Source organism: Pipistrellus hanaki (genome assembly GCF_964339955.1).
Source record: "Pipistrellus hanaki genome assembly, chromosome: 1".
NCBI lineage: Eukaryota > Metazoa > Chordata > Mammalia > Chiroptera > Vespertilionidae > Pipistrellus > Pipistrellus hanaki.
This window is the reverse complement of record NC_140503.1, coordinates 180,346,675-180,356,617: the sequence shown is the minus strand read 5'-3', so window position 1 is coordinate 180,356,617 and position 9,943 is coordinate 180,346,675. Positions and strand designations below refer to the sequence as shown.

Genomic DNA, 9,943 nt, shown 5'->3' with positions numbered 1-9,943 from the left:
CCCTGGTAAGCAGGCATCCAGTTCTGCTGATGAGCACTTCTGCTAGATGAGATTTCTGAGAGAGCTTCTGCGTTCCTGAAAAACGTTACGACCCAGACCACACAGGCCTTCCCCCCTCCCGCCCCGCCCCCATTCCTTCCTTCCTTTCTCCCTGAGTGGGATGGAGATGCAGTGCCTGCAGTCAAGACACCATACTTTAAGTCAAGTAAGCTTATGTTGAGACCTTGGGAAACTTTCCTAACCGCATGAAGCCTCAAATTCACATCCGTAAAATGGGTGCAACAATACTACGAGGTTGTTGTCAAGATGAAAGGTGCTAGTACATGTGTAAGGCATTGGGCATGGCCTATGCATGGGCCCTTGGAGAGAAAGTTTAAATCAGAATATTCTATCGCCTTTATTATCCGAGGTGGGTTGGGGCTACAAATATGGAGACTGAAGTATCCATCCTGTCACTGGATCCCCTTCGGGCCTGGGGTTTTATTGCTCATCCTTATCTCCTTTTAATTGAAATGTACATACACAGGAGACACTTATTCGGCTCCACACACCTCCTGGGTTTGAAACGGGAAAACAATAAAGGTAAGGCAATGGTGAAAGAACGTGGCGTATGCATTTTCTCTGTCACTATGTTGATTTTGGAAAAGCCTCGCACAGCTGTCAGGCGCCTATGCTGCTTCCTCGGGGGGATCCAGGTTCCAGGTGTTCCCCACCCACGGATGAGGAACGGCGGGGGAGGAGGCACCGAGGGCCACTGGCATTTTATTATGGCTGAGAAGCAAGTCTGCAAGGAAGTAAACATTCTAATTCTAGGATGTGTTCCAACTTGTTTTTGTGAAAAGAAAACCATTGCAGACAATTTATAGATCATTTGGCTTCTCAGTATGATGTGTCCCGATTCCCCTTCTCCTTTTTTCCTCCTGTTCTAACTCACATCTGTCACCAAGAACTATTGTCCTCAGAGTGATTGTCAGTGTTCTGTGTGTGTGAGCTGTGCATGTCAACGCATATATGCAGTCATGAAGGTGTCCGTGCACTAACGCTGCTGTGCTTCTCTGAGCTTATTTCAATTAGGGAGCTTTCTACTCTCCCTCCCTCCCTCCTCCTCCTCCTCCTCCTCCTCCTCCTCCTCCTCCTCCTCCTCCTCCAGCTAAACTGCCATTTTGTACCTCTGTTGCAACTGGGTCATGTTTTTGACTTTACCAAGAGGAAACAAGGGGCCTTCGGTGGGAAGGCAAGAGGTTTCCAGTGCTCACCAAGTACAGATGCTCAGGAAGTGGGGGACTCATGCGGCTTGCATATAGGGAACTTCTCAGCTCAAACACTGTGCCGTGTGGGGAGCCCGTTCACTCCTCACTGTCTCCCAGCCTGCCCAACTCCAAATGTCCCCTGGAATAATTCAACTTCTTATCTAAGGTGTGAGCCAGCTTCCTTGAACCGCCAACTGTTGGATTGCACAACCAATAGGTTATATAAGGGGATCTTAAGAAAGAATAAAACCATGGGCACCGCATAACTGCCTCTCTCCAGGCCCCAGCCCCCAACCCAAGGAAGGGGGGCCAGTTGGGGCCATTGATTCACTTGTAAACAGAAGCTGCAGAGGGGACCGTTGGTTTCACTGAATGGAGTCCAAGGACTACACAACGTCTTTCATGGAGCCCCCATTCCGCCTTGACCACCCCCCCCCAAATGCAGGCCCCACTGATTCTGGATGAAAATAGAAGGTTCCTCATCATTTATTTATTTTTAGCACTTGCTCAAATTAATTGGTAGCCCTGCAACCCATACATAATACAGTGATCTGGAAGAAGCTGACAGCTTTTTAATGATGGATTACGTCGTACCAGGACGGGGAACATGAGGCCCGCTCTGCAGTGGGTCTTGTTGACTGCCTGCAGTCACCTGGGGGTTCATGTTTTGATACATTCTGTCTTCAAGGGCCATTAACCAAAAATTACACAGCCAAGGCCCATCAAGCCCAGCTCCGCCTGCTCCCTGCTTCTTCTTCTGGCCGTTTGGGATGGTTGGCCAGATCTGAGCCTTTGAGGAAAGGAGGCCCAGCATTCAGGAGGGCTGTGTGCCTAGAGCCCTGTGGATGTGTTTTTGTCTCTCCAGGTTTTACTTCTTTGTCTACAAAATGAGGTTAATAATTCCTACCCACTCCTACTTATTAATATGTGTCATTCATTTGACAATTCATCAGGCATATCAGCCCCAAATCCCTGAAAGTACCCAGACATACTTTCAGCATCTGCTCAGAAGTCTCTCCTCCACTGTAAGCTGTGTTCCGTCATGCAACAGCCATCTTAAAAGATTTATTCTTTTAATTAAAAATAATAGACTTCATTTTTCAGAGCAGTTTTAGGTTCACAGCAAAATGGAGCAAAAAACACAGAGAGTTCCTATACACTTGCTGACCCTACAATCTTCCCTACTTTCAACATCCCCTAATAGAGTGGTACATTTGCCACAACTGATGAGCCTACATTAACACATCATTATTACCCCAAATCCACAGCTTACATTAAGGCTCACTCCACGGTACCATCTACATTCTATGCGTTTGGACAAATGTGTGATGACATGCGTCTATTATAGTATCAGACAGAGTCATTTCATTGCCCTAAAAATCCTTTATCTTCCACCCATTCATTGCTCCCTCCTAATTTCTGGCAACTACTGATCTTTTTACCACAGTTTTCTTTTCCCGAATGTCATATAGTTGAAGCATACAGTATCTAGTCTTTTTAGACTGGCTTCTTTCACGTAGTAATTTGTGTTAAGGTTCTTGCATGTCTTTTCATGGCTTGATAGTTCATTTCTTTTTAATGCTGAATAATATCCCATTGTCAGGTTGTATCACGATTTACCCATTTACCTGCTCACTAAAGGACATTTGGCTGCTTCTAAATGTTAGCAAATATGAATAAAATGGTAATAAACATCTGTGTGCAGGTTTCTGCATAAACATAAGTTTCCGACTCATTGGGGTAAATACCAAAAAGCACAATTGCTGTGTCATATGGCAGGAGTTTGTAATAAACTGCCAAACTATTTCCCAAAGTGGCTGTACCATTTGTCATTCCCACGAGCAATGATTGAGAGTCCCCATTTTTCTACGTCCTCAGCAGCAGTCGGTGTTGTCAGTGTACTGGGCTTTGGCTATTCTAATAGGTGTGTAATGGTATCTCATTGTTGTTTTAATTTGCATTTCCCTGATGAGGTATGATGTTAAGAATTATTATTTCAATTTTCTTATTGTATTTATTGGTGTTTAATTTGGTTCAGCATTGACATTCTATTGCAAAGTAATCATTCTTGCCTCACAGAGTGATGACGAGGAATAAGGAGAAAACACAGATAGTTTTAAATACAAAGTCTCAGTTTATAGTCTTCATTTCTTTATTTTGCTCAAGTTTTCTAAGACCAGTACTAGAAGTCATATGGATGGAAAGTTAGTGCCCACTCTCCAATCTGAGACTCCTCTGGGGATGTCTGACTGCAGGTTTAGGCCTGATCCCTGGCAGTTGGACATCCTGTCACAATCCTGGACCACTGGCTCTTAATTACTTATCTGCCTGCCTTCATGGTCACCCCTAACTTCCCCCCTTGTCGGCCTGGTCGCCTCTAACTTCTCCCTGCTGCTGGCCTGATCACCCCCAACTGTCACCCACCTGCTGGCCTGGTCACCCCCAACTGCATCCCCACCTCACTGGCCTGATTGCCCCTAATTTCCCCTCCTCCCCACCAGCCTGGTTGCCCCTTATTGCCCCCCTGCCAGCCTGGTCTCCCCCAATTGCCCCCCTGCTGGCCTGGTCATCCCATGCAACCTGCTTGTTCAGTTACTTGGTTGTCCCTCACTAACCTCCCTGCCAGCCTGGTCATAGGCAGCCATCTTGTGAGGGCATGAGGGTTAATTTGTATATTACCTCTTTATTATATAGGATATCTAGATTAGGTAAATCCATAGAGATAGAAAGCAGATTGGTGGTTGTCAGGGGCAAAGGGGCAATGGGAATGATCCTATATAATAAAAGCATAACATGCGAATTGACTGTCACTCCAACACAAGATGGCTGCCCCTATGTGGTCAAAGATGACTGCCCCCATGTGGACACAAGATGGACACCACAAAATGGCCAGCAGGGGAGACAGTTGGGAGGGACCAGGCCACAAGGGAGGGCAGTTGGGGGCAATGAAGCCTGCAGAGAAGGGCAGTTAGGGGTGATCAGGCCAGCAGAGGAGGGAAGTTGGAGGCAACTGGGCCTGGAGGGAAGGGCAGTTAGGGGGGACTCAGGCTGGCAGGGGAGCAGTTAGGCATCAATCAGGCTGACAAGGGAGTAGCCGGCAGGCAGAAGCAACTAGGGGCAATCAGGAAGGCAGGTAGGTGAGCAGTTGGGAGCCAGCAGTTCTGGATTGTGAGAGGGATGTCTGACTGCTCATTTAGGACCGATAGGATTGGGCAGTTGGACATTCCTCAAGGGATCCCAGATTGGAAAAGGTGCAGGCTGGGCTGAGTGACACACCCCTCGTGCATGAATTTCATGCACTGGACTTCTAGTTACTTACTAAGAACTGTTGTGTGTTTTTTTTTGGCATAGTAAAATGTTTTGTTTTTGTTTTGTTTTTCTTTTTTTTAATAAAATGTTTTGATGAAACAAGATAGAAGTGGTTGTATAATATTGTTAATGTGCTAAAAGCCACTAAAATGAACACTTTTATACAGTTAATTTTATCATAAGTTAATTTCTCTTCCATAAAAATATTCATTGGATATTTTTCCTTTGTTTCTCTTGCCCTAGGTGTTGTATCAATGAAAATTCTGCTACATGAGATGTCTGATATTTTTATGCCTATATTTTCTTCTAGTATTTTTATGGTTTCATAACTTACATTGAAATCTTTTATCCCTTTTTGAGTTTATTGTTGTGTATGTTATAATTTGGTGGTCTAGTTTCATTTTATTGGATATACCTGTCCAATTTTCCCAACACCATTTACTGAAGAGACTGTCATTACTCCATTATATGCTCTTGCTTCCTTTGTCAATTATTAATTGAACATATGGCTAGGGATGATTTCTTGTTTATTTGTTCTGTTCCATTAGTATATATGCTTGTTCTTATGCTAGTACCAGGCTGTTTTTATTACAATGGCTTTGTAGTATAACTTGATCCAATATTGCGATTCCTTTGACTTTGTTCTTCTTTCTTAAGATTGCTGCTGCTGCTATTTGGGATCTTGTGTGTGTGTGTGTGTGTGTGTGTGTGTGTGTGTGTGTGTGTGTGTTTTGTTCTCCTCCATAAATTTTTGGAGTATTTGTTCTAGATCTATGAAATATGCCATTGGTAAAAGGTGAAAGATTTATGCGATCTGAAGAGAAACCAGAGCATTGGTATTTTAATGGGGATTGCATTGAATCTATAGATTGCTTTGGGTAGTATGGACATTTTAATGATGTTAATTCAACCAATCCATGAACACAGTATTCTTCCACTTTCTTATATCTTCTTCTATCTCTTCTTTCAACATTCTGTATTTTTCTGAGTATAGGTCTTTTACCTCTTGGCTAAGTTTATTCCTAAGTATCTTTTTTTGTTGTTGTTGTTACAATGGTAAAAGGGGTTGTTTCTCAGATTCTCTTTCAGAGAGTTCATTATTGGTGTATTGATTTCTGAGTATTAATTTTTTATCCTACATTGCTAAATTCATTTATCTCACTTCTAAAAATATATCCTAAGAAGCCTTAAACACCAATCAGAAAGAAAATATGCATCCCTATGTTCATAGTAGCATTATTTACAATAGCTACGATCTGGAAACAGCCCAAGTTCCCATCAATAGATGAGTGGGTAGAAAAGCTGTGGAATACTATGCAGCTATAAAAAAGAAGGATCTCTTACCCTTTGAGGCAGCATAAAGGGAACTGCAAAGTATTATGCTAAGCAAAATAAGCTAGTCACAGAAAGGCAAATATCACATGATCTCTCTTATCTGTGAAACCTAATGAAGAAAATGACAAACAAAACAGATCCAGAGACATGGAAGCATGCAACAGACTGATGATTCTCAGAGGGAAGAGGTGGGAGGGGGTGGCAGGGAGAGATTAATCAAAGAAATTATATGCATACTTGAAGCCCAGTGCATGAATTCGTGCATGGGTGGGGTCTGGGCAGCCCCACCCTATTGGCAGATCAGGGCCAGGCCTTTAGGGAGGAGGAGATGGCAGGAGATTGGCCAGGTGGGTTCTCTGACAGCAATGGGCATCATAGCAACCAGTTGTTCCAGTCGTTCCGGCATTCTGGTCGCTGGCTTTTTTATAGATATGCATAACCCAAGGACACAGACAATAGTGTGGTGAAGATCTAGGGAGGGGACAGGAGTGAGGAGGAGGAGATCAATGGGAGTAAAAGTGGGACACCAGTAATACTTTCAACAATAAAGGTAAATTTTAAAAAGTACTCATTGGATATATTAAACAGAAGATTTGACACAGATGAGCAGTAAATTAGTGAAACAGATCTCATTAAACTACATAGGATGTCACAGAGAGACAATGAAATATGTAAGATAGGTTAAATTACACAGAGACAGAATGAGACAGTCTAGAGTTCCAGACAGAGATAAAAAATTTAAAAAAAAAAATAGGAAGAGGCATATTTGAAGGGAAAATAACTCTGAATTTTCCAGAAAAAGTTTGTTGAAAGATTCCAACCATCAGAACCAAGAAGTTGAAAAAGTCCCAAGGAGAATAAATGAAAGGGCATTTACATCTAGGCATCCTTCCTATCTAATAAAAGGGTAATATGCAAATTAACTATCACTCCATCACAAATATGACTCATGCCCATTGTCACAAGATGGAGGCACCCAGTCCCCTCAGCCCAAACTGATTACTATGGCAAATGGACTGAGAAAGTATTTAGCAAGTATGAGAAGCAAATCTTGGGGGGATTGAGGGAGAGCTGGTGGGCTCAGGACCACTGCCTCCCAGGGAGGCCCTCAGAGTTTGGTTTTGAAACCACAGGGACCCATTCCAGCCTGGGTTGGGGAGGAAACACTGCTGTGCCCACCCAGTACCAGGTCTCTGGTTAAGGAAGTGGGTCCAAGTTGCAGCCATGAGGCCTGGCGGGGCTGTATCACCCTGACCATCGTGGCTGAACTCTGATGAAGGCAGCGAGTGCCTCCAGGATCACTGTCTGCCCCCAGGCCGCCTGCAGACACCAGTGGAGTAGATGCGGGTTGAAAATTGGACACCTGCACTCTGCCCCTCTGTACCTCAGGTGAGGAGAGGGCAGGGGATTTGGGGTGCAGCCTCAGGACCCCATTATGAGGCACTGGTGCTTGGGAGGGGCTGGGAGCAACCTGCAGGAGGGCTACGAGGAAGAGGTGCTGAACCACCAGGATGCTAAGGGCCTGCTGCTGGAGGTGGGCAAAGGTGCAGATGAGGCGGCTCTCATCAGCACTGAGCTTGAAAAGTGCATCAACAGCCTGATGGACAAAATCGCCTTATTGAAGAAGTCGCAGGAAGAGATTCAATACACTCAGATCTCCATGGAGATTGACGTGTTCTCCAAGCCAGACCTCTCCACCATGCTCAAGGACATCCGCGGCCGGTACAAGAAGCTGGCTGCCAAGAACATACAGAATGCCGAAGGATGGCTCAAGAGCCGCTTCACCATGCTGACCGAGAGTGCTGCCAAGAACACCAAAGCAACGCATGCTACCAAGGAGGAGGTGTCCAAAAGCCACCACCTGCTCAAGGCCAACACCCTGGAGATCAAAGCATGCCAAGGCATGAATAAAGCACTGGAAAAGGAGCTGCAAGAGGTGGAGAATAAGCAGAATGCCGACAGTGCTACATAGGACACAATCAACAAGTTAGAAAATGAGTTGAGAACTACAAAGAGTGAAATGGCACGATATTTAAAAGAATACCAGGACCTCCTCAATATGAAGATGGCTTTGGACATTGACATTGCAGCTTACAGGAAACTCTTGGAAGGTGAGGGTACCTGGATCAGTTTCACCAGTGGGGGAAGCATAGCCAGCGGCTACTCCCAGAGTTCTCAGGTCTTTGGCAAATCTGCATATGGTGGTTTACAGACCAGCTCCTAATTGATGTCCACTTACTCCTTCCCTTCTTAATGCACCAACCACATTCAGGAGGAGCAGATCAGGGTGGAGGAGACCATTGAGGCTGCAAAAGCCTAGGAAGCTAAGGATGAACCCCCCTCTGAAGGAGAAGCTGAATAAGAGAAGAAGGAGAAGGAAGAGGCTGAGGAGGAGGAAGAGGAAGGAGGGGAAGAAAAAGAAGGTGCCAAGGAAGAATTTGAGGATGTAAAGGAGGAAGAAGGAGGTGAAGGTGAAGGAGAAGATGCCCTGGACAAGCTGAGGACAAGAAGAAAGATGAAGGTGCTGGGAAGGAGCAAACAACCAAGAAGAGAGATGATCCCCACTTAATTTTTTCAGGAATAATCCTCTCTAAACTCGGTCAACCCCGTCATCAACCAAGCAGTTGAGTTCTCAATACTATATGAATTAAGAAGTCAATATATATAACATTCTGAGGTGACTCAGGTTGGACATTAAATGTTGTGCTACGACTTTTCTCCTTATGCAGAGTATCTGTTTGCTTGCAGAGTGGCTTCCTGGCTTGCTTCCAGCCTGTGCATGGTTCCTGCTTATGAGTTCAGGATCTATGGCGATGTGAATAATTCAGATGTTTATGACAAAAACACATGAATACATGAATTCACTAATGTTAATGTTAAACTTCATGGAAAAAAATAGTCCTCTGAATCGTTGGTGGTTAGAAATTAAAGACCTCAAATCATGTGCAATAAACAGTAACTAAAGTTACACTGAATGACACACACACAAAAAATAAAACACAAAAGACATCAGGAACCAGGAAACTGGGGAACATTCCCAAGTCAGGAAGGGAAGTCACAGGGTGTATACTATTGCTACGATATAGTATTTCCTACTACTTACAACATATACAATGTAATGTATTAGATGCCTTCCTATCACATGAAATACGTATTCTCATAGAGTAATACTGGTAGATATGTTATAGTTATGGCGGTATGCCATATCCTATCTATACTAATAAAAGGATAATATGCTAATTAGAATGGCGACCTTCCAGGAGACCTTCCAGATGTCCTTCCAGACAAAGCCATGGTAGTGGGGCCAAGGCAGAGGCAGTTGGGGGTGATCAGGTTGGCAGGGTGGGGGCAGTTGAGGGTGAGCAGGCTGGTGGGAGGAGGGGGGAAGTTGGGGGCAATCAGGCCAGCGAGGAGGGGTAGTTGGGGGGGAACAGGCAGTAGGCAGAGTGGTGAGGGGCAATCAAGCAGGTAGGTAGGTGAGTGGTTAGGAGCCAGTGGTCCCAGATTGCAACGGGGTTTTCTGACTGCTGGTTTATGTAGGATTGGGCCTAAACTGGCAGTTGGACATCCCCTGAGGGTTCCCAGATTAGAGAGGGTGCAGGCTGGGCTGAGGGACAGCTCTCTTCCCCCCTTTCCCCTGCACCCTCTCCCCCGCCCCCCCCCCCCCCCCCCCGCACAAATTTCATGCACCAGGCCACTACTATTCTAAAAAAAAACAACTATAGGATGCCTAGGGCAAAAAGAGGATCTTAAAAGCAGCTAGAAAAAACACCCACTTCCAAGTGATGACAATTCGACAGATGGCTAACTTCTCTACAGTACTAATAAAAGAATAAAGATAGGAATAAATATTCAATGTGTAGACAGAAAAAAAAGTGATTAGGGTATATTTTCAAAGAAAGCAAAAATATATTTCAATAATGGAGGCAAAATACTTTTTTATACAGACAAAAATTGAGAGTTTTATTACCAATAGATCTTTGCCAAAGAAAATTCTAAAAGATTCATTTCAGGGGAAAACATTCTAGATATTCGTACATAACAGGCAT

At 44.4% G+C, this 9,943-nt stretch overlaps 1 pseudogene across 1 annotated transcript; it reads left to right on the top strand.

Annotated features, from left to right (window-relative positions):
• Positions 1 to 7,329: 7,329 nt before the first annotated feature.
• Positions 7,330 to 8,463, top strand: LOC311621344 (neurofilament light polypeptide-like; annotated as a pseudogene). The gene has a single exon. The product of its transcript is annotated as a neurofilament light polypeptide-like (transcript).
• The last annotated feature ends 1,480 nt before the right edge of the window (positions 8,464 to 9,943 follow it).